This window comes from Lissotriton helveticus, chromosome 2_1, assembly GCF_964261635.1.
Source record: "Lissotriton helveticus chromosome 2_1, aLisHel1.1, whole genome shotgun sequence".
Classification (NCBI taxonomy): Eukaryota; Metazoa; Chordata; class Amphibia; order Caudata; family Salamandridae; genus Lissotriton; species Lissotriton helveticus.
This window is the reverse complement of record NC_136059.1, coordinates 1,119,728,869-1,119,754,065: the sequence shown is the minus strand read 5'-3', so window position 1 is coordinate 1,119,754,065 and position 25,197 is coordinate 1,119,728,869.

Here is a 25,197-nt window from a genome sequence, read left to right as displayed (position 1 = left end):
ATAAGTGTTTGCTTTTTCCAGGATGTTATTACTTTTTTTTTGGTAGGCCACATATTGCTCTTGTCTAGTGCGTAATTTAAATTGAGCCGCATCCAGGTGTTTATAGCGGGTAACAATTGGGTTGTAGTTGAAGACAGTGGGAGTTTTTCTCAGTGGGGCAGAACGGTGTTCAGTGGGGGAGAGGATGTGGCACTATGGTCAGAGCTGCTGAATTTGAAACTGGGACCCAGGTTCAGCCTTAATAACCAGTCCACCAGACCACTCTCCTGCGAGAGCACAATCACATGCTAGACCTTAGAAGGCTTTGCAACACCTTAGAAGTCCTGGTGTCTTTGCACCAGCAGGTGGACCCTAGCTGTAGGTTAACCTTCAAGGCTTGTCCACCACTATCCATACTGAAGTTCACCTGCAGTCTTGCGGGCAGACCTATGAAGCAGCACACCCTAGAACAACAGTCACTGAGGTCACAGGACCCTTGAGAAGGGCCAGCTCTAGGGCGGTGCAACCAGTGTGACCGCACCAGCTGCTGACTTTAGGTGGAGGCATTATGTTTGCAAGTATATTATGGTTTTAAAAACGCTTGCTGCCTCCTTCCTGGTCTCCAGCACTTTTCAGCAACAATAAAAATGTCACGATGACTCTGGTGATTAATGTTCTTCCTAGAGAGAGATCAGAATTTTGACTAGTGGAAGTTTTGACTCATGGAAAGGTAGCTCAGAGGGTTAATGTACCGGCTGCAAAGAAAATGCGCCATGCAGATCACAAAGTGCACATAATGTAAATAGGTCAGTGGGCTACTGCTTTTGTCAGAGAGATCCTTTTGTTACTTGCAGTTTATAAGTTAAAATCCTAACATAGAACAGTGAGCTATTAACTGTCATCTAAGAGCTGCATACAAACTGCAAGGTATAAATTAGAGCGTTATATCCCCCCCTCCAGTCTTTGATTATAATAATGGCCCAAAAAGGGTTCTTTTGGACAGAAATCAATTCTGATTATTAAGGAGAACCCCCAACTATGGTATCATGTTTTAAATTCCGGGTATTGTGTTTCTCCAGACCAATCACTATAAAACTATACCGGCTACTAGTATGGTTGTCATGTGACTCCTACACCTTGTAGTCCTTAGTCTTATGTAACATTTTCCATACAGTGATTTACACACATATTGATTGTCTCTGTGTAATGTGTGTGATGTAAAGTGCTCTGACACCTTACAATGGTATGAGTGGCGCTGTAAATCAAATTAAATGCATCTGAGGGAGAGTGGTTATGGAGACTTGGGGGGCACAGTTAAATGGTGGTAGTGAGGGAATCCATGGCAGAGGTGATCATTGGGGGGCACTAACAAACATTAATGCACAGGACACCACCAGTGCTATGGCTGGCCCTGCCCTTGAGGCCAGTCTGCCTCACCCATAGGTACCTCCATTGGCCTTGTTTCAGCAGTAGTAGCTGCAACTCACCAGGGATTGGCAATGCAGGATTTGCACGCACACCAAACTAAGTTCGCAAACTTGACAGTCTCCCTGCTTCATTCACAAGCACTTTTAACATGTGCTGTCTGCTGTGGGGCCACTGGAATTAATTATGCAGCAAAGGATGACAACATTATGCCGTAGTGTTGACTAAATTATGCATTAAAAAAAGGCTGCAGCGTAATGCAGTATATGTTCAGACATTTTATTATTTTGACTTGTGTACACATGCTAACAGTCTCTGGAAAGATTTTACCTTATTAGTACCAGTGTAACATACAAACGCAGCAGTGAGAAAAGTGACCAGTCAACCTTTACAATAGGCCATCCACTCCGCAGCAACACAAGTCACATTTGATATTAACATTTGATATGTTTGAGCTACAAACAATTTATTAGTTTAAATGGTCAGATCATGCAGCAGATCTTGCCTTATGAGGCAAATATGGCAGAGCCATAATTTTAGAGAAAACATTTGCAAACTAGGATATTTTGCCATTCATGTTTGAACTGCTGTTGTGGAAAAAGGGAGAAGTACTGATGACAGAAACTTCATGGCTCTGAGACAAATGGCTTGTGTTTCCACATTTTATCGTATTTGGTACATTCTGTGATTAGAAGCATATCCCACTTTGTGAATATATTTTAATGTCAATAACTCATTATAACCTTAAATAATCATGTGTATCCATTGGTTGATTAAACTGGGCAGTGAAATGCCAAACAAATACTACAAATTGGGATGTCTGCGCATTCTGGCCACACTTCTGGCTCCACCCACAGATCCAATCCTTGGATTATTCCCGCCCTCTGATTCTCCGCCCACTGTTCCCCTACTTTTTTTCCCCCACTTCGACCACTGTGTAAGACTCAGCATCCCTGGAACTGTGATGTGCCGCACATTTACGGTGCCGGGCTTCCGCATAAGGGAGCTGGCCATTACTGTATCCCTAAACGTGCGCACTTTGTCAGTTTGACATTGACTACACGTAGAGGGACTCTAAGTTTCTTTTAAAAAAAATAGCTAACACTTGGACCTATACATTTTATTGTGTATAAATTAATTGAATGTGTGTAAAATTTAGCAATGCCCGGGGAATTCTAGTAAAGGGAGCACCCATTGGCAAATCACTAGCGTGTGTGATTGCTGCATTATTTATTACTAACTTTGACGTTGTGCTTTAACTTTGGATAAAAGCACCAAGAAGCCAATATTGGTGAATATGTGTGCTACAAATAATCCCTAACATACACTCTGCATACAGTATATTTAACCTGGTGCTTTAATCATAGGCTGTTTTAAAGTATTCTGATAAAATTCTAATTCTGCTGAAGACAGCCTTTATTGGTGTTGGATCGAGGACCCGGAAGTCTGCACACCTAGCAGACAGAGATAAATAACCTTGTCAGAAAGTTTAGGGTTTTCCCTACAGGTGGTGTTTGTTGGCCTGTTGCAGGGTCAGTCACATGTCCTGGATTCCTGGCATTTAATTGAGTCTATCCTTGTTCTGCGCCCCAGTGTTTCTTGTGCCCCACCTGGCACACATCATGTCGGAGGATGGTGATGACGTTAACATTTTGCCCCCCCCTGGAAAAATGTCTGCGGACGCCCATGTTAGGATGTGAAGCTTTGCTGCCGCACTGGGGTGGGTGTGGTGAGAGGTGCCCGATCTATCTATCTTAGAATGAAGCAAGACGTTGAAGTCACCGCCCCAGGACCAAGGTTTGCTCTCTGTCACCATACTTCTGTAAAGTAGTCGGACAGTAAATATTAGGCCCATATATGCAGCTGAGAAACCGGCCCACACACTGACCTATCAGTAGCTCACCAGGCACTGTCTGAAAGTCTTTTGGGCGTGGCACTGTCTGATTGCCTTACTGGCTAGTCCGATTCTGACTAAGGGTATCCTGTGTATAGAATCTACCTTTAGGCAGTCTGAAATGACTTCCATGTTCAGACAGGCCATGGGATTGGACCCCATGAGACTCATAACAATACTCAGGCCAATTTTATCTTGTCTTCTAGATACCTAATGCACAGTTCATGGCAGATGAAATGAGGTGTACTATGTGGCAAACTCAACAGACATCTGGAAAACCACTTTTCTTTGGTTTGCAATCGAGAAACATCTGTGTAACTTCAGATGCCTGCACCACACGCAAAAGGCCTTTTTGGCAATGCAGTGGAAAAACTGACCTCTCATAGGAAATTGTGCTTGCGCCTCACCGGCGTAGCTAGGGGGGCGAGGGGGGAAGTCCGCCCCAGGCGGCACTATTTTGGGGACAGGGGCTGTCTAGCCCTGGACCGTGTCATGTATGTGCATGTAATTTGCATGATTGAGGTAACTATTATCAGAGATACTACGTGTCTCTCGGACCTCTTTCAGGTGCTCGCCGTCCTTTTTCCCCAGCACCACTCCAGGGGGGTGGCAAGCTGAAGGATAGCCCCGGGCGCCACAAGCTCTAGCTTTTTATTTCTCAAGGAGCACAGCAGCCCAGTTCCTTACTTGAGCTACAGCCCATGACTTACTGGCTACGCCACTGCCCACTTTTTGAAATATTTTGTCGCTCCTAAAACAACCATCCCTCCCTCACTTAATTCTGTGGTGCCTCGCAGTCTCCCATGCCTACCCTGTGCACCTGCACTTCAGTGGGCGTACTTTCCATTCATGCAGCTGATGCAGTGTCACAAGGGCACAAGAACCTCAGGGACTTATTAAACCCAAATTAATGATTCTTCTTTTATTTTAAACAGGAACCAAGAAACCTATTTCCTTCCTTGCACTTGGGGGGCATCAGGCACTCCCTGCCACAATGAGCACTTAGATTTTATATTTTACTCTGTTGTCACAACTACATCCATCTCTGGTCTGATAAGGCTCCTCAATGCACCCCTAGCGTTTGCACCTACACTTCTGGGGTTGCGCTTGCAATTCATGCTGCAGATGCAGTGCCACCAGGACACTTAGTAGGCAGTATCTCCCATTTGTGCAGCAATGGCACAATGCCCTACACAAACCCATTGAACCTAGATCAGTGTTTCATTTCACCCATTTACAGGTTCCTCTCCCGTCCATACCCTTTGCCCCTGCAATTTCCTAGTGCATGGCTTCATTGGTGCAGCAGGTGCAGTGACTGTGCTTTTCAGTAAGAGACACATTGTGATTTTTAGCACCCTGCTGCTTGTAAACAACTAGAAACCCCAATCCTTGTCCTTCACAAAGCTGCACCACTCGTCCTTTCACATTTCAAAGCTTCACTATGTTCCTTCATATTCTTTTAACTCTTTATTCGTTGCCATGTCTAAATACATACTGCTTATGTTCTTGGAGTTTACTTTCACCATTTCTTGGATTATGCACTATACCACGAGGTCTCCAACCTTTTCTGCAATAAGAGCTACTTATGTTCATTGAAAATTGTTAGAACTGGGGGTCTCTAGTTGGCAGAGGTAAGTACCTTAGACCAAGTAGGGACCCTTGCTTCTAGTCAGGGTGAAGGAATAACCCTCTGAGATAACCCCTGCTCACCCTCTAGGTAGCATGGCGCGAGCAGTCTAGGCTACACAGAGGCAATGTGGATAACATTTGCACTTAACACAACAGTAATCCCCGATCCACCACACAGGTAAGTATATTTTATAAAAATATATAACTTTATCTAGTTTCAGCAAGTATATTAAGCATTTGCACGATAATCACTTTTTCAATAATAGGTTGCACTTAATTCTTAATGGTTGCGCTTGTTAGGAAGTTCTTATTAAAAAAAAAAAAAAATTGTCTCAAGTCTCTTAATTCAGCGGGTACCAATAAGGTCACTGTATTCTAGCTAAGGGGATCTAAAAACGAGCAGTCAAAGCAGTGCCAATCCTAAGTTATCACAAATCAGCCTTCTGAAGCAATGAGCCCCAAGTGCAGCAAGCACGCCTCACCGGATAGTCCTGGGACTCCTTTTCTGCCGATCACGCTCAGCCTTGCATCCCCAATGGATTCAGGCGCACTGCACCTCACAGAGCACACTCGCTCCTTGCCCCGGCCGGTCCCCTCTGCTCTCCCGCCCGCTCTCGACAATCCAACGAGCGGCGGGGGATGCAGCACTCCTCGGGGGACGACAGGCCAGGGGCGAGGAACACACGCGGACTCCCTCGGCGAGGACGGGTCAGGCGGTGGCTCCGGCTGTCGGCTCCTCGCTGGGGTGACGAGATCACGGCCTCTGCGGTGGCTTGTAGGCTGCTTCAGGCTGCGGCCCAATCAGGTCGCGGCCATTCGGTCGAGCCCCTTCAGTACCCGGGAGTCAGCCAATGGCAGAGCGGCTCCCGGGACTCGGCTCTGATGATGCGGGGCCGTCAACCAATGACAGTACGGCCTCGCGGATGACGCTACGCCGCACGGGCCAATCCCGTCGCGGCGTCAGTGAGGGGACTCGATTCCAGCAGCCAATGGGAGCGCGGCGGCTCCGATCTTCGCCGCTGCAGCTCCTACACGCGAGGTAATTCACAAATGGTGTTTCTGGCCCCGGGCCGCGACGGTGATTTGGCGGCAAGATTCCTTTGGGGCCGTGGATCGCGGCAGAATGATTCTTTTGCCAGCCAATCAACAGGGGGGATCCTAGTCACAGGAACACACCACGGCCTCTCCTCGCCCCCTGAATCTGTGCCGATGAGCACAGCGATCGCTCCACACAGCTGGCAATTAGGACACCCGCGTTGGGGCTGATCACCACACGATCTTGCTGCAGTTTTTGGCAAAGCTTCAGGAACCTTTAGCCCTGGGTTCCAAGCAGGAGGCCAGCTCTTCTCAGGCCCTTGGAGATTCAGTTCAGGAGAGACAGCACACAGCAAAGTCTCTCGTAGTTTCAAGCAGGCAGGGTCACAGCACACAGCAAAGCCCCTTTCTCCTCCTCAGCTTTCAGTTGCAACAGCAGAACAGGTCAGCCCTTGGAGCACACAGCAAGGCAATCTTCCTTTAGTTCTCCACCCGTCCTCCTTCCAGCCGAGGTTCCTTCTTGCTTGTAGAATTTCAGAATCTAAACTTCTGTAGTCCTTATACCCCTCAATGTCTTTGAGGTCCTTTGAAGTCTTTGTGCAAGGGGGCCCTGGGTCCAGTCTAAACCAGTTCTGGGGGTTGCGGAGCACTGAGGTGTCTCTGGTTTTCTTCTTCCTGTCAGCTTCAGGGTAAGAGGTGTCAGTTGACCGGCAGGAGGGAGCTAGCATGGGGAGGCAGGCAGGCACAGCCCAGCACTTATCAGGCATTTCTTCCTCCCACCTCCCGGGCCCTTTCATCCCCGGGCTGGCTCCGACCCTCTCCTCTGGGGGCTCTGCAACCCCCCTGTCACATCCAGACCAGACAGGCATTCCACAAACCCAGGCACATAGAAAGGTTTAGACAAGAGAACAGCCACTTTCTAAAAGTGCTATTCTCCAACACAGGATTTAAAAACACCCTTCACTAAAAGATGTGTCATTAAATTCTGAGTTCAGGGATATCTTTCACTTATGTCCCATCTTGTTCCTATGGGAAGATAGGCTGGTATCACATGGGCCCAGCCTCCTCCATGTTACTCTATGGAGCAAGATAGCCTTACAGCAGTGAGCACATAAAATGGCTGCAGCCCACTACCAGAGCATGTGACCTGCACTAGTACATGCTCTACCTTATCCATACACTGCACCCTGCCCAGCGGGGTACCTTGAGCCTTCCATAGGGGTGACTGATGTGCACAGACAGGGAAGGGTTAGGCCCAGCCAGTGGAGACACTGGCCAGGGGGACAGGCAGTCTCTGACTGCACACAGGCCCCGCGCTGGCAGGCCTGAGTCACCATTTTAAAGCTACTCATGTGGGTGGCGCAATCTGCGCTGCAGGCCCACTAGTAGCATCTGTCATCACTAGCCCTGGCACACACAGTGCACTTTACTAGGGACTCCATGGTGATACAAATATGCCAATCAGGTATATTCAATTAATATGGCAATTTACAGAGGGAGCACTTACACTCTGACACTGATCAGCAGTGGCAGAGTGTCCAAAGCATCTAAATCAGCAAAAACGAAATCCAGCACAGCATCAAAACACATGAGTCAGAGGCAAAAAGATGGGGGAAGAACCACGCCAAAGGTGTCAGGTCTAACAAAAATCATCATGAACTACTAATATTATTGGTGTTGTAATAGTGAGCATATAACAGACAAGATTACCTTATTGACCACAATTGCAAGATTACCATCAGTGGTCTCCTCCGTGCATCAGGCACTGTTGCCAGCAGTAAAGAAAAAAGGCTTTCTCAATATGGAATATGCATGGCTAATATAAAACAGCCATAGCTGCAAGGCCTCTGGCACCAAGGTAATAATAGTAATAAGTCTCTCCAATGCTGCATAACGTACCACTCAGACATTGAGTTTAAATATAATTTGGAATTTAAACCATTGTTCTCCAAACATCAGCTTATGAGTTCTGAAAATATGTACATTTATGTCTCAAATACAGGCTTTTCAATTTTGGGATACATAAAATTAATTCAGCAAAGCAAAAACCTCCAATTTAGTAGAGTGGGCATCACACAGGAGAGCTACCAGTAACTAGCTCACTAGCTAGTCGTTGGAGAAGCGTCCACTGTACCAATCACACTCCATCCTTCATGCCCTTTCAAAATACAAACTATACTGTCAGGAGCAGGCTCATTCTTATTCCGCATTTATGGAGGGGCGGAGAGTGTCCTGGTGTTAAGCCCGCCTTGTGTAGTTCAACTATTGGAGGGCTGTTTTACTACATTTAAGGCACTCCTCCAAGCTGAGATTTCTCCCTATAATGACCTCCTGAATGCTATTGAGTACAATTTAACTGCTCTCATCCGGCTGCGACCTCCATCTGCGGTATACAAAAAAGAGATGGATGGAATGCTTGAATTAATCTTAGCCACTGGTAATTACTCTGGCCGCATCCCAGTCCATCATTATTTTGCTAACCATCTCACCTCAGTTTGGACCCAGCTATATGCAAATCAGTATTGACCCTGCTCCAATTGGAACAGTCCAGTCGGCACTGCCAAGCCAGGTCGTCCCTGAACCAGAACACAAGCAGCCCAGGACCGGTTTTGCACTATTTATCTGCTCATCAGTCGGGTACAACTTGGTTCCAGTGGCACAGTGTGCATGAGACCCACATCTGAGCATACCCGTCCCCCTTAGGGCGAAACACTGAAGTATGCAAAAAAGATATGGATGGAATACTTGAATTAATCTCAGACACTGGTACTTACTCGGAGATGCTTCTCAGTCCATTGCTACCTCCATCTGCAACAGTTCAGAATTTGGTACCTAAGGGAAATCAGGCTATGGATGCTGGTCAAGGCAATTTTATTAGCGTTACTGGTCCAGATCCATCCCGGAGGCTATTACTGAATAAAAACTCTCTTGATCTTGTCGTACAGGCAGCTGGGCTAAATCTCTCTATTATGTCTCACTGCCTCGGTCAGGTGAAAATGTGTATAATTCAAATCCCCAAGAAAATTGTTATTGGGAGAGGGGAGGGGGAACACGGTCATTGGGCCCACTTCAAATCCCAGCCAGGCAGTTAACAACCTTCCCCCGCCCTCCTGGCCCTATGTGGTGATTTTACCTGGAGTCCCCACTCTTCGTAAGGATCGAAGGAGACTCATGAGGAACTTTTTCAACAAAACTCTGGACTGGCTTGCCCGGCACAGAGGTTTTCCCCTTCACATGGTTGGATGGATAGAGTCTGGTACTGTAGACCGACAATGTGACGGTCATTATGAACTTCTGGTCTCTTTATCTGGTGCAAAGTTTGCAGTTTGGGTGCATGAGTAAATCTGCTGTTATGAATAACATCATTTTATTGCCCCAAGGCAACTTTTATAAATCCTGTCTTCCCCCTTTGCCGGCCACCAAATGTCAACCACCCAAGTCTCATGTTGATGGCAATTACTGCAAAGCTTGCGTGTTACCTGAGGTTTGTGTCCTGCAAGTGCCTGGTCTGGCTCACCCCACTTTCTTGTGTAATAAGAATGTATTCAATGTGACTGTAGTTAATTGTTTTGATGCTTTATCTAGTGTAGATTGACTTCCTGATGCCTGATGCTCCTCGAGCAGCAACCCTTATTAATGGTACTGGGAATGACATTCTAGTGCTAGGTCATACCCCAGAGGATGCATGTTTAGAACTCCCTTCCCTCTCAGTGGGGCAATCTCCCTCTATCAGTTCTCCAGGGGGTTTGTTGCACCATTTGGAGGTCTCTGTTCGGAGGCCATGGGACCTATTTGCCCATTTTCCTAGCTGGGCTGGAACATCACTGGTATCAAAGGTAAGTTAATAAATCCTGCTTGGCTTGACTTGCAAAATAGTGGCATTATAGTGTACTGGGTTTACTTGTTATACCTGTCCTGCAACCCCTTCTTCTCTTGACCCAGCGAAAGGTGGTGTCTCTATCTGGGTCCAACTGAATCTTAAAGTGGAAGTCATGGTCCTAGAAATTGGCTGTCCTGCATTTCAAGCATTACTTGTTGAAGATATTTTGAGTCCCTATTACTTTTATTTGGTACATTTTTATAATAATGATTTTGTAAACTCATGCAAATCAGTCTTGACCCTGTTCCTTGTGGGAACAGTCCAGTCTGAACTGCCAAGCGAGGTCCTCCCTGGACCGGAAACAAGCATCCTGGGACGGGTTTCAGGACAACACTCTTCATCAGTCAGGCGCTCCATATTTCCCTGAAAGAGTCTCAGGTGATAAGGGCAGCTAGGATGCATTATAAAAACACCTTGAACGAGAGGAGGGAATCTCTGCTTAAAACGGATTGGGACCTGCTGGGATCCGCAGCCACGAGTAACCACAGTAAAGGGACGCTTTGGTAAGTCCCCTCTGATCATGTGATGTGTCTGGTTCTGATTGTTTTTTGCAGTTTGGTATACTCTATCACATTGTAGGGGCTCGCTTACGGAATAAATTGAGTAATTCCCCAACTTTGTTAATCACATTACAAGAAGTTGAAGCTGCTATATGGCAAAGTCTGGGCGGAAAAGCTCCAGGCCTGGATGGGGTACCCATGGACCTTATTAAATGTAATACTGATATTCAGGGCCCGCTCACTAATGCCTTTAATAACTCCTTATGTAATAAGATATTGTGCTCCTGGGTGGTGTCCATCATATTTCTTATCTTTAAATAGGGGGACTGGAGTGCGCCTAAATGCTATCGTCCAATCGCTCTTCTTGATAGCACCGTCAAGATTGTGGGCAGGGTAGTTTGCACCTGATTAGAGGCAAATATACCATAGCCAAGCACTTCGCACTGTACCTGGCCTATCTGGATAAATAGAGTCAAACTACAGTTAATGCTGTAGAACCTGGCTTGCATCTTGGTGACTTTTTATTCACTATGAATGAAAACCTAACAGCTAAAGTGAGATATGGTTCTGCACGTGAAATGTCGGACACCTTCCTGCTTGCTAGAGAGGTGCATGAAGGACTCATTTTGGCTCCTCTGTTGTTTAGTCTTATATTAATAATTTGAATACACATTTTTCCAGCATAACTACCTATGTCTCACGAATAGGGTATCTGCTGGTCCCCGCATTACTGTATGAAGATGACGCGGTTCTCTTGGCCTGGACACCAAGAGCCTTGCATACTGTGGTAGAGGAATTTGTATCCTTCATGGGTAACCTTGATTTAATCACCAACTTTGGAAAGCCCCATATTATGACGTGTGGCACAGGATAGAATAGGGGCCCTTTAACTGCATGTCAACAGTCAATCCCTACATTGTGCGAATAGTTTTTGTTACCTCAGTGTTGTTTTTGACTCATAGGGATCTTAGCAGCCCCAAGTTACCTCTGCATGCTTGAAATTGAGTAGGTAGGGGCATGGCCTGCTGCAGAGACTCTCCTAGCCGTTAGTGACTAGTCCCTGTACATCCGACATTATCCATGTTGGCCCGTACCCCTGCTACCCCAGTAAACTGTGGGTGAAACTTGGGGATACAGGACAGATTCTCCGTGGCATAGAAATGGAGCGGGGAACAGCTGAGGCAGAGCTGACCTGCTTGGGAGGGAGGGGTGAGGGAGGGTGAAGCAGACCATGACAAAGTGTATGCGGAAAAGGCCGCTTTATTGGAACAGGTGCGCATTACATATTAAATTATCCTCTGCAAAAGCCTTCCAAAACTAAACCTCACTAAATATGTAACAACCCTAACCCTGCCCACGCCCCCTCCCCTAAAATTTCATGACCCCTCCCCCACCCATACAATACAACATTTCAAACATTACAAAAACATTATAAAAACATTACATCACCATATCAACCATTATAACCTATAAATACAAAGCCCTGCGTTAACCAACTCCCATGCCTGCCCCTTCACATCTGTCAATCCCCCAAAACGTGTAATCAAACTAAAACAACCAACCTATCCTTTCCCTGTCGATAACACAACTTACCCATTAATAAACAAACTTCTGCCACAAACTGCCCAAAAACAAATAGACCCCGCCACCCAGAAAGGCGGGGGAGGGAATCTACCCCCCTTCAGCCCCCCAATAGGAAAATCCCAAAAAAACTCTTCACTTCTGCACATTCAAACATTTAGCCAAAACTTCTCTTAACTCCAACAAATAGAGGTCCATACCCAACTTGGATAAATGGACTCCATCATCACGGAAAAATTCAACCGACTCAAAACGGATATCACTGTGAGACACTCTTCCAAAACCCAATTGACGACAAAACCTAGAAATCTCTGAATTCACCTTCTTCCTAGCCCGGTCAATGGCTCTAGGATTCACTGCCCCTCTCCAGATCCACCGCGGAACTAATTCTGTCCATAACACATGGCAACCAGACCAGCGCTCCTTAATTAAAGATAAATCCTTCTTAATCGCCCGCAACAAAACCACTCCTTTCACCCCACAAAGGCCGTTCTCTCCCAGGTGTATCAAAAGGATATCCGGGCATAAACCTCTCACCATCGCCTTATTCAAAAATGGAATGAGTTCCCTCCAAAGCATACCCCCTTTCCCTTTCCATACAATATTGAACATTTGATTATTAAAACCCAACATTGTTCCAAAATAACTTTGAGCCTCCTGAATCCGGGCCCATTTGATGAACGAATGCCCCACTATCCAAACTGTCACTTCTCAAGACTGGGGCCCAGCTACTGAACCTGTAAAAGAAAAATACAATGAATCTTAAGGCAAGGAGGATGATGCATGCGCCTCCCCGCGTTGCCCCTCACATAACGCTGAAAACAATTGGAAGACCAGCGCCCCAACCGCATGATTTCCCCTTGAGACCATCCCCTATTATGCGCTTCTGTCGCTGCACCAAATCCTAAAAGAATGCGTTCCATATCGCTCCCCATCCAAACCAATCTTCTGCAACGTTTTATGCAACACCATGTGCAGTTGGTATGCTGTAACGAGCAACCCGTTAATGTGCTGGAAAACAGGGTCGCAGTCTGGCCCCCATGGCAGTGTCCTCCAGCGGCGAGCTAAACGCAATGGACAGGTAACCTTCGGGGACCGTGCTTCCAACCAAACCCCTTTTCCCAACTTCCTCTGATCAGTTTTAGAACTAGAAAGCCAAACATGCACCCCTTCATCAGAGAAAAACACTTCTCGCCAGGAAATTCCCTTTTTTGATTTGGAACCCAATAACTCCGAGACCAGAAAGGCCCCAAAAAACATTAATGCCATCAACACGGCAAACAAACAAGCTTTAAAATCATCCCTGCAAACTAGAGGTAGAACTTCCAATAGGTGAGCCAAAGTCTGCCATGATAGGGGAGCACGGGACAACTGAGTACCTACCCGCTCTCTAGCACAACCTTCAAGCATTCTCTTACCAACCTCGCCAGCCGAAGGAGAATAACCCCAAAAGAGTTTCCCCATAAAAGAAATGCCTGCTAACTTTCCTGCAATGGTCACCCTTGAAAGGCCTCTCTCTATGAGGTCCAAAATGAACTGTATTACATCTTCAGAACGACGCCAAGCTTCTTAACATCCACGTGCTCCAGACTCCAAAAATTCCTTCCATACCAGTGAATATGCTGTACGCGTGGACACAGGCAAAGAACCTACCACCAGTTGTAATACCCTACGTTGCCTACATACCACGGATGCGTCGGCATTGGGGTCGGTGTCCTGTACGCCTACTTGGCCAGTCCACGGAATCTCCCCCACTGTGAACGAGACAAAGCATCAGCTATATCATTGTCCACACCGGGAATGTATAAAGCTCGAAAGGTAACGTCATGCTTCAGGCAGCCGAGCACAAAAACTCTCATTAGCTTCAAAATCTGCTCATCCCTGGCTGACTGCCTGTTGACGATCTCAACTACTGCCATATTGTCAACCCGAAACAAGACCTTTTTGTGTGTCAGTTCCTCCCCCCAAAGGGTCAATGCCACCAGCAATGGGAAAAGCTCAAGAAATGTTATGGTCCTCCCGCCATCCCTCCAGTTCTGTGGCCATTTCTCTGCACACCACCTCCCATTCCAGTACAAGCCAAAACCCCCACTGCCCGCAGCATCCGAAAACATTTGCACATCCCACTGAAAATCCTCCTCTCTGACCAATGGCACACCATTAAATGAAGTGAGAAAAGAGGACCACATACGCAAATCCTCCTTCACTCCCGCTGACAAGTGGACACAGTGGTGAGGCAAATGCTGACCAGCCAAAGCTCTGCCCAATCACCTACAAAAAGTTCTTCCTGCTCTGACCAACTTGCAGGCAAAATTAAGATGTCCCAGCAACACTTGAATCTCCTTCACCTTCACCTTCTGTTTTGACAGCATGCAGCCCAGCAATTCTAGCATTTTAGATTTTTTGTCATCCGGCAAGCGAGCCTGCATTGCTACAGAATCGATCTCAATACCCAAAAAGGATAAAACTGTGGAAGGTCCCATTGTTTTTTCAGGAGCCAAAGGCACCCCCAACTCCCCCATGAGCCCATGGAAGGTGTCCAGAGCTGTCTGACACTCCCCGGAGCTCGGGGAACCAACAAAAAAGAAATCATCCAAATAGTGTGTCACCAACGTATGACCCGAGTGGTGCGTGAAATGCCTCTGCAAAAAGGTGCTAAAACATTCGAATAAAGCACATGACATGGAGCAACTCATCGGTAATGCTTTGACCACGTACCATTTACCCTCAAAATGGATACCCAGAAGATCCCAATCATCTGGATGGACTGGAAGCAACCGAAATGCAGACTTAATGTCACATTTTGCCATCTCTGCAGTTGCGCCTGCGGTCACTACAAGTGACATGGCCACGTCAACCGAGGAATAGGAAACCGATGCAGCCTGCTCATCAATGAAATCATTCACCGAAGACCCCTCAGGCCACGACAAATGCTGAATTAGCCTGTACTGCCCTTGCTCTTGACTGGGTGTGAGTGTTTGATTGGTTCAGATGCTCCGTCCATCACCACCCACTTTTGTACCACTTTGTTCGCCATAAGTTGGCAGGGTATGCTCAGACGTGAGTCCCTTGCTCACTTTGCCACTGGATTCAAGCAAGCCAGGCTGAAGACGGCTGAAATGCCAGAAACCGGTCCTCGGAAGCTTGTTTCCGGTCCAGGGAAGGCATGGCTTGGCAGTTCGGGCTGGACTGTTCCCATGAGGCACAGGGTCAGACTGATTTGCATATGGCCATGTCTGAACTGGGGTGGCAGAGTGGGCTAAAGAACGGTGATGGGTTAAACCCAGATCTGTTGACTGGGTGTGAGTGTTTGATTGGTTCAGATGCTCCGTCCATCACCACCCCCTTTTGTACAACTTACTCTTTTTTGGGCACCACTCCAATAGGTGATATTATCAAGTTCTGGATCGTCCAGTCATCAAAAGGGCCTGCCATCCTTCCTTCATGCACTTCTTTGCTCAGTTTTTCTCGCACCACCCCACTAAGTTCAGACGCTGACTTCAAGTTATCCGCCCACCTCCTCTGCCTTGGCCCCAGATAAACTAAATGAAAACCATATTGAAAACCTTCCAAAAGCTTCTGTTTCACTCCTACATCTTCATACTCCTGAAGTGCCTGTTGTAGCTTTGACAATCTAACTGGCGTAGGAACCATTTGGCCCAGAGCCCTGCGCCCCTCTACCCCCACCGACCCCCTTGAAAATGCTGTGGGGTGCCGGATGTACCTGCACCTGCCTGATTCCCTTGCTGGCTACCTGGAGGTTTGGGCCCCCAACATCTAACAAGGGGATGGCGCTTACTACAGTTGGAGCATTCATGTCTGTATTTGCAATATTCTCTAGTGCATAGCCCCTTGTTGAAGTCCCAGCACGCTCCAATTCCAGACTGTGTGGCCGAGCCGCTTCCCACCCCACCCCGGGTGGGCTTGCCCTGAAAGGGCTGATAAATTAACGGCAAACCACTAGCTGTAAATTTGGTTTTGCCACCTGAAGCCGCCCTCAATGTATGCTGCCATAAATCTGTATCTTACTCCCCCCACTTTGCTTCAGGATGCCATGCCATCCGAGCCCTAAACTCCTCATCATATTGAGCCCGTGCATACCCTCCCCCCATTAAGCTGTGGTTTCCTAATCACATCCATATATTTAAATATAGACACGCTGCGCTCCGGGAATTTCTCACAATACACGCTTGCATATATTAGAAAAGCCGCTGTCCAATTCTCAATAGTCAATGGAACTTTAGGGTGCTTAGCCAATTCATACTCCTCCTCCTTAGAACCTTCCTTTGACCTGACCTCCCGAGTAGAACCGTCAATATCTCAACATACTCACCTATCCAAATGCGCTCTTTTGTCGCCAGCATTAAATGAGCGCCCAAAGGCTTAGTGACCCCCATGTAAGGCAGCTTCTTAATTTTTAATTCCTTACTATCAAGCGGCTCTTTAACACCCCCAGCAGCATCTGTGTTAGTCCCACTCTCCACCTTACCTCCCGCTGCCCGGACTCTCATCAGTGCCCACACCTGTATCTTTAACATATTTTCCTTTAAGCAACCTCCCCTCCTCCACCCCCCCAACCCCTTCTACTGCTGTCCCCACAGACACCATTTTAGGTGTGACGTGTGTAACCTTGGTCTCACCTGGCTCTAGCGAAACTGCTCTAGCGGACTCTGACCGCCGCGCTGAGAATCCCTGTGCATTTGTTTTCCGAGGAGCCCTCACTGATGGGCCGCACTCTCGTCTATCCCGAATCTGCTGCCCCACTTCGGGAACCTGCAAAACACTATGCGACACCTGAGAGGGCCCTCCCCTGCCATCTCCCGTAATTCTCCTTCCTCTGGGCTGTAGTCATCATAATCAAGCGAAACCGGCTCCACCACCTGAAGCCCAGCATTCTCAAAATCAACACCACGGGTCCTACCCGACCCTGCATTACCAACGCTAGCTCTCACAGGCTCTGAACGTCCTCCTGGGGGGGAGCCGATTGTACCCGCCTGTACTCCCCGATGCGCTGACTCTGTAGCTCCATAGCCGTCGGTAAGGCAGACCACCTAGACCTGCTAGTCGTTGGGGCCAGTGAGGTCGCGCCGGACCTTCGTATACTAACCGCGACGGGCTCCCTCGGCGGTATGGAAAGTGTCGCGCTAGGGTCTACCCTCACTTCACCTCGGCGAAACTGGGACGTACAACGCCCTACCGAGTCCGGGCCGCCGCGCCAATCTGACGCCTGAAAAGAAAAAGTTTGGACTGGTGTACTGGAATCCCTCAGAACCAAAGCCGCCTCAGCCCCTGCCATCTAGGAAACACTGCACCAGCTGACCGCCTTCTTATCCGACCTAACTGCACAGCCCTGCCCGTACTCACCAACGGGGAATAACCACCTACCTCTTCATCCTCACTCCAATCCAACATAGCTGCCACCACTGCTGAAGCTGGACCCCGACTCTTAGCCCCGTTTACTACTCCCTTCTCCTCACCTCGCTGCTCACCCCTACCCTTATCAACATTCAGACTCCCCCTGCGCACCCTACCAGAGAACTGGTCATCCATCCTACGGCTCCACAGTCCTTTTGCCAAGAGGGAAATGTATCTAAACCCACCCAAGCCTGAACACTGCCTGCTAGCTCAAAATCTCCACCTAACTGTGGAAAAGAGCTGGGAACAAAATTACCTAAACTCTCCCTTGCTGACATGGACCACACACCGCCTGACGTACCTCCAAATGACTCCCTCCCCTCCGACTGCCCCACACCCAAACAAGAAAAACCTCCTTTGCTGGAACCCCCTTCTCCCACTTGCGCCCACTCTCCATCGCCTTTAGAACTCCCTAGCATGAACAAAACATCTCCTTTTACAGATGCCGGGGTAGAAAACAATAAGGGACTGACCAACATCCCTTCCTCCAAATACTGTTCATCCACCAAATCAATATTGGAACCAAAATGGACACCTTGTAAATCAGAGGACACCGCCTCACAAATTCTCCCTGTCTCCACCATGTCGCCGCCTGCAATGCCCCCCACATGACCTCCTCTTGAAATTGCCCTTGAACAGTAAATGAGGCAAGTTCCGGCTCCCCGCTCGCTTCCCAGCGCCCGCCCCTCCCCCAAGTGCACAGAGCCCCTTCGCGACATACTAGAAGGGACGCCGGCTCCCGGCTCCGGCCGACGCTCTAATGCGGTAAGCGAAGAGGAGCGCTTCTTGCTCCCCTTCCGGCCTCCACGCCTGCCACCAGCATTCGGGGAGGCCCCAAACCGACCACACGCTCCACCAATTGGGCCTCCTCTGAAATGCGCACCGCTGCGGGGGACAACATAGCTACCTCCGCAACCACACGCGGAGTGTCGCGCGACGTGCCAGGAGCCTCCCCGTCCCCAACGCGCACCTCATCTGACGGGGCCGGTTTCCGAGTACAGGACCGGTCCCTTTCACTTACTGAAGTCGCCCGTCGCTTCCGAGGGGACGAGCAAGCTGCCACAGCAGCCGCAACGCCAGCAGAGGCCTGGCGCGGTGGGCGCACCGGCCTCCGCCGATCACTAAGTCCATTCTCCCAGCTTCCGAGAGAAGACAAAGCGCCTCCAAAACTCGATAATCTTCCATCCTAACAGTAAGTCAGCCACTAATATATTCAACTCTAAATTTAAATCAAACTAGCGCTAACTGCAATTACCTCAAAAACGACTACAAAAAATTCCTGCCTAGACTCCCAGCCACCAGGTCACCAAAACTAAAATGGTGGCTGGGAGGGGGAGCCCAAAGCACTTATGCTTGGGCTCCTTGGAATCCTACCAAAACAAGCCCAAATCTAAAATGGCCGGTGGACGGCCCACAACTGCTCCGAAATCGCCCAGGGGGGGGGACCTCCCTTCAGTCGGCTGCCCCCCCCAGCCCCCCTCGCAGCTGAGCTCAAGATGGCGGCGCCTGGGACCGGAGCTCCTGGCTGTGGAGAGCCCTCAGACGAGGACAGCGGGGACTTGACCCTTGGCTACCTGGCACCTGAATCCTGCATTTGCCGCTCGGGGGATTGACTGACGTTGGGCTGAGTGAGCCCACACCGTCTCCTGTGTGGTGTGGCATCGGTGAAGAGGCCCGTGCAGCGGACTTCCAAGGGTCCGGGGCGTGGGGGCCATAGCACCGGATAAAATGAATCCAGGGCCTACCTGCAAAGATCGAGGCCTGGATGACACCGGGGCCACCGGGACTTGAATGTGAGCTGCCCGACTTGGGTGAGCTGCGTTGCTTGGGGCGTTGAGCAGAGACCAAACCCGGCTCATGAAGAGCAGACAAAGCCAGCGCAGCCATACGGGGGAGGCCTCTGGTTGCGACAGCTCACTCGGAGGGGTCTCCCACCACGCCGGGATTGTAAAGGGGGAGCGGGGACCGCAAGCCCAGCCGGCCATAACGTATTTGTTCAGTAGCAGGTGGAATCAGGCATAGCTGCCAAGGTTTCAGATTGCTATGTGTGACAATTTCATAATTTCAGTGTAATTATGAGTGACATTTCAAGGACTAGGAGTGACACTTTCTCGCTACCAAAATGAAGCAATGAAGACGAGGGAATCATGTAAATATCGGAAAGTACACCCATTTGAGTATAGCTGCTCATGTTTCAGATTGATTATGTGTGACATTTTCATAGATTCAGTGGATTTAAGAGACTCAGGCAACGACTAAATATGTATCAAATAGAGTGGAACTTTCTTGCAACCAAAATCATGTAATGGAGTGAATGGAAATAGACAAATACCAGAAATTAACCTCATTTGAGCTACAAGGATGTCGAACCCTGCAGCAGCTTGTGCTTTTAAAGCTAATATTTAATTTCTAAACAATCAGCACACTCCACCCCTGGCTCTGTAGTACCACAATGCCCCCCTGAGTCAGGGCGTGATCCCCTAATTCCGGACTGGCCGTTGCGGGCACCGGGCAATCCCCCGGTGGGCCGCAAGGGTGGGGGCCGGTTTTGGACCCATGGGGGCCGTTTTTGTTACACGGCCGTTTTTGCAGCACAGCTGCAAAATCGGCCGTGTAATAAAATCAACCAAAAGCCGGCACTGGCAAAGAGCTCGGTTGCACCCACAAGCCGAAGTTGTACGATACGCCCAAAGCATTTCACTGACAGATCTGTGCACAGACAAACCTGCACTATGCGCCAATTGCATTGTGCCCTTCACCATTCTATTGACCCGCTCAAACAATCCATTTGCCTGTGGATTATACAATGAGCAACAAGAGTGTTTGACTCCCACGGAATCCTAAAAACTTTTCATCTCACAAGAAGTCAATTGCGTACCATTATCAGTAAGGAGTACAGATGGAAAGCCTTCCCTCTTAAATACTTCATGCAGGACACCAATGAAATGAAATGATGATTGAAATGATTACGCACGACTACCCGTAGGCATCTCAGCGCTTGTAAGAATACCGCAGAGGAACCCTTCCTGGCCTTTCCCTGTGAGGAGCCCATTCCTGGCCCCCCCCCCAAGGTGAAGTCAGGCATCCTCAGCATTGTTGGGGCCGTTGTAGAGATTAAGCAAGCTATTGCCCAGAGGTGCAGAGTGGGACTCATGATTAGAATAGGCACCAAGGTGAGAATTATCAGGTCCGAGGAAATTGAGCCAGAGACCCGCCGAGGCAGGAATTGAACCCTGGTCCCGGCCAGACTACTGCATCAGGGTCTGCCACTCTAACCATTGAGCCACACTTCTCTACAATGGTAGCAGCAGTGGTAATACAACTCATGAACGCAATTTCAACCCACTTTTATTTTTCATCCACCAACACAATTGCATACCTTTCATTATCAGATAGAAATGTAAAAGGACCGATAAAATCCGAACACACCTTCTCCCAAACTTTCTTCGCTACAGAACCATGCTGAGACTCCTGAGAAGATCCCAAACCAACCCTCAACCGTTTTTCTGATTCCTTGCAAGCTTCACACCTCTCTACCCAATCCTTTACCTGTCGACCCATACAAGGCCAATAGCTCCCTCTCAATCTCCTTATAGTCATGGTTTGCCCTAAATGCCCCTCATGCACCAAACTACTCAGTCTTGCATGTAGACCAGACGGTGGTACAAATCTGTCCTGACGCATGATCATTCCATCATGAGTTATAGATAATTATTCCACCACCTTCAAAAACGGTCTAACACCTTCCGGTAGATTGCTCTCTCTCCTTATACTACCTTTCATCAATCGCACAACTCTAGTCAAAACTGCATCCTCATTCATTTCCTTGATCCAAGTGTGTCTTGGCATGGCATTAGCAAACCCTTCCATCACATCATCAACATTTGCCACCACTTCTTCAGTAGGTAAATCTGATACAATTCTTTCTTTATCTGGAAGCCTTGACAAACAGTCAGCAACCCTGTTTCTCAAACCAGGGACATATTCCACATTGCAGTCAAACTCTTGCAATCTTACAGCAAGCCTAGCCAGTCTGCCAGAACAGTTCTTAATACCTCCAGGTCCCAGAACCTTTAATAAAGGCTTGTGATTGGTGTGCAACCTGAATGGACTACCCCACAAAAACACCCTAAAATGATTAGTGGCCCAAGCTGCCGCCAAGGCCTCCCTTTCTATTACAGAATAATTGCGCTCCGCTTCAGACAAAGAACGTGAGGCAAATGCAACTGTCGTCTCCTCCTTCCCATGCATTTGCGCTAGAACGGTCCCAATGCCCACAGCACTGGCATCAACCATGACAATGCTATCAACCCCATTTTGAAATGGAGTTAGCACGCCTGCATGTGCAATGTCTTCCTTAATCTGTCAAAAGCAGACTGTTGTAATTCCTCCCACACAAATCTTTTTCGACGCCTAAGTAACACTCTTAAAGGTTCTGTCTTGTGAGCAAAATCATAAATAAATTTAGAATAATACTCTACAAGACCCATAAAGGATCTCAACGTGTCTCTATCATGTGGCACTTGTGCATTCACAATGGCACTAACAAAATTTTCTTTTGGTTTTACACCTTCCCTTGTAACATGATACCCCAAGTACTCTACTTCTTGTGTCATGAATTTGCATTTCTCTTTACGCAAAGTTAACCCAGCTTTAGCAATGTGATTTAACACTTTAGCTATTGTTTGATTGTGCTCAATCTCATCCTTTCCAAACACAAGCATCTCGTCTTGGAACACAACAGCCTTTTCCACACCTGAAAGAACAGAAGACATTAATCGCTGAAAAACACTAGCAGCAGAACATAAACCAAATGGAAGTGTGCAAAACTGAAAAGTGCCTTCACCAGTAATAAAAGAAGTGAGAGATTTAGACTCTGCACTAAGTTTAACCTGGCGATATGCACTTCTCATACCAAGCTTGGAGAAAACTTTTGCACCATTAAGCATCAAAATCAGTTCATTAATATTTGGCAAAGGAAATTTGTCCATTATTACATTTTCGTTCAAACTTCTCAAGTCCACACAGAACCTGAGAGATCCATCGGCCTTCTTCGTTATCATAACCAGAGATAGCCATTCAGCCGCTCTACAGGTTCTATCACTTTATCGTCCAAGAGTTGTTGAATGATCTCTTTCACCTTTGCCCTGGCTGCAATGGGAACTCTCCTTGCCACATGTTTAACTGGAATTGAGTTTTTTTAAATTTTGATTTCATGCTCATAGTTCTTAAATTGACCCAACCTTGGCTCAAACACAGCATGATGCTCCTCTAACAGTTCATTCAGATTTATTGTATCTACAACCATACCAGGCACTTCATCCCTTGGATCTACCTTTATATCTAGATCATATTGGTGTGGCCAACCTAGAATTGGTGGTACTTCTTCGGCTACATAAACTTTGCCAAGAGGATGTTTTCCTTCAAATACAATCTTGGCTTCTATCTAACCCACCACACTGATATCACTTCCTTGATATGCTTTTAAAACAACATCTGAACTCGTTAGTGTGTCATCAGGCCATGTTTCTTTAAAAACATCGAATGAAATTATTGTATAAAGTGACCCAGTATCCACCATCAATGAGACTTTGCGACCATTTATTTCAAACTCAGCTTTTGGTCGCGTTCTTCTCTTTTCTTCTCCTTCAACATCCGCAATTGCGGAATTATCATCTACAACTAATACTCGATAACTTGTTTGTACATCTTCCACAAAACCCACTTTCTCTCTTTGTTGTTTGCACATTCGTGCCAGGTGCCCTTTCTTACCACACTTTAAGCAATCCTTACCAACTGCGTAACACTGTTTAGAATCAGCCATATGATAGCTGCTACCACACCTGAGGCAATGTCGACCAGCAAACTTTCCTGGTGGTTTACTTATTCCTTTTTGATATTTATTTTTGTTCCCACCAGAGGCCATACTCTGGACGTTATTTTTAACAGCATTAACCCCTTCAGAGTCATCATCCAGAACTGCCACTTTGCTTTGCTGCTTGGATTGATCTTCATTTCACGCATGAACTTCTCCGATTCCTCCACGATCTTTGCAATGGCTATTGCATCCATTAGCGTAGGGTTGCTAGAAGCCCACAACCTCTCTTGGCTCTTCTTACAGCTGCACTGAACAATTAATTGATCTCTTATCATTTCCTCTTGCATCACACCAAATTCACATTTGGCTGAGAGTTCTCTCAACCTTGCAACAAAGTCATCAATGCTCTCGTTGGATCGTTGAGGTTGTGTATAAAATTTGTGCCGACTCATGACCACATTTACCTGTTTTGCAAACCTTTTTTGCAATCTTAATTCAGCCTCCTTGTGCACATCCTCCATAACTTCACCTTCTGCATTTCCTACAGCTGGAAGATACTTGAAAACATGCTGTCCTTCCGTACCCAATGAACCTAAAAGCAATGTTTCTTTTCTTAACGCAGGAAACTCTGCACCATCCAAAGCTAAGAGATAATTCTCAAAGCAATCTATCCAATCCTCCCACTCTATTGGAGGTTCCCCTGGTGACATTAAGAAAGGAGGTGGTGTAACTATTGCACTGCTTACATCCATTTTACAATATATTTCAAAGAGTATTTTTTTTCACCACAGGTTGGCAGTAAACAAAAGCAGATTTCAGTGACAGCTTGAATGCCTTTCCTCAATGATCGTATCAACCAATAGGATTGAACGTAGCTAGAAAAAACTTTCGTTTTCCATGTCAGTCCAAATTGACGTCCAGTATGAGCTACAACTCGGCTCTGCCACGCGAAGATACAGTAAGTTACTTATCTTTTATTTTGTGACATCACGTGTCTTGCCTGAGTTAAACGCTCGCTGTTTTCCACGCTGCTATTAATTAATTTCTGCCCATGTACCAGAAGGTCTCTTTCTGCGCAGCGCTCTCCTTAAAGTGCGACATAGACAAAATAATGACTCGCTCCTCGCTTGGCTTTTTTTAAATTTACTATCGCGTGTCACATATGCTGCCCGTTTACCACAAGGTCTCTTTCTGCGGAGCGCTCTCCTTAAAGTTCGACATAGACAAGATAACGAATCGCTCCCCGCTTGGCTTTTTTTTTACTATCGCTTGTTGCATATGCTCCCCGCTGTGCTCCCCTTACCGTCACGATGTCGGGTACTTTCAATCAGTTTCTTGTGCCTCATTTCGCAGTTAGCTCTGCCTTTTCTCCAAATCCGTTTTCATTTCTTCTCTGCAGCACGAGTCTTACAGCAGCTTTTCTTACTTGACACTGCCTGGAGGGTGTAACGTGTGTCTTCCGCTCAGTCTCGACACAGCGTTTCATTCTTTCCCTGCACCTTGCTCATAACGTACCCTGCTAAACTCGACGAGTAGGGTTCTTCTTTGGGGTTCTAATGTATCTCTGGCACAGTCTCGTGTCTGGCCAAACGTCGTCAAAATTGTTGTGATAATATTCCGGACACAACACAAGTTGATCTTTGAACTGGAGTTTATTTGTCAGAGAGAAACCCCAAACGATATCCCAGCCAGACACAGCAGGAACCAACTGTCACTGATGCCACTGCATATGACATCATGATGGAACGAAAGACACATCATAGAGATGTGCCATTCCAGCCTAGCTGGAAGAGCCTCATTACAATATAACATCCTGGCATTCTGGTGAATATACATTACACAAGGACACATTCATTTTCTGTTAGGCATTGGGAGATTAAGTGATTTGCCCATAATCACTGGATGTCGAGATGACGCCGAGACTCAAATCTGGTTCCCAGTTACAAAGGTTTTTGAAGGACTGGGTCAGAAATTGAATGTGGTACAAACACCTGTAGCTACGGTTCAGGGAAAGAAAAAACACGTCCGGTGCAGCCTCGAG